This window comes from Marmota marmota, unplaced genomic scaffold (assembly GCF_001458135.2).
Source record: "Marmota marmota marmota unplaced genomic scaffold, marMar, whole genome shotgun sequence".
Classification (NCBI taxonomy): Eukaryota; Metazoa; Chordata; class Mammalia; order Rodentia; family Sciuridae; genus Marmota; species Marmota marmota.
The window spans coordinates 306,863-307,772 of record NW_025999853.1 but is presented as its reverse complement, the minus strand read 5'-3'; positions in this window follow the sequence as shown (position 1 = coordinate 307,772).

Genomic DNA, 910 nt, shown 5'->3' with positions numbered 1-910 from the left:
CGACCCGCGCGTAGCTGACCAAAGGTTTAGCGCCAACTGGGAGTGGGGCGGCGCGCGCTCGGCGTGGGCGGGGCGAGGAGCGCGGGGCGGGGCGCAGAGGGCGTGGCCTACGGTGGGCGGGTCAGAGGACCACTGAGCGGGGAAAGGGGCGGGCGGAGGGCAAGGGGCGGGGAGCAGGGGCTAGCGCTAGAGTAGCCTGCTGGGGGTGGCGCGCTGGGATGAGGCTGCGGCGACGTGAAGGAAGAGTGCTGAGGAGGGGTCTTGGTGGGAGGAGAGCGCTGGGCGTCCGGTGAGCTGAGGCAGGCTCGGGGATGGCGGACCTTGGGAATCGGGGCCGGGGTTGCTGAGCCAGGTGGCTGATGTGAGCGGGAGATGACCCATCGATGTCTACCATAATGGGGACCCTGGGCTGGGAGGTCGGATGTGGTGGTCCGTTCCCCACGGGCCACGGCTTTCTTCACTCCAGGCGTCCCACACCTGGCTTCGTACCTCCGTGTTCCTCAATTCCCTAACTCTCGGCACGTGCCACTCTTCTCTGTGATTGACACGCCAAAGGCCCATTCAAGACGGAGAGTGCTTTTTCTTTGTCCTGGCTTGAAGTTTTAAATAGAACATAGAAGACAAACATATTTTGATTCTGCCTTTAAATAGAAAATTTAGGCCTGCCTTGGTGCCAGCACAGCCAGCTCCTGCGGCCTCTTTCTTCTCCCCTTATGGGGACTGACTGGAGGAGCGTCATGAAACATTTGAAAAAGCATCTGCTGAGGTAGAGGTTGCGAAGAATCTTGGACGAGTATCTGTGCAAACAGTTCTTTGGGTTCAAGACCTGGTAGAGGGCGGCCCTTTTTCTTCTGAATCATTTTGTTGAAATAAATAGCAAGCAATTCCCACAATTGCAGCCGGCATTTTG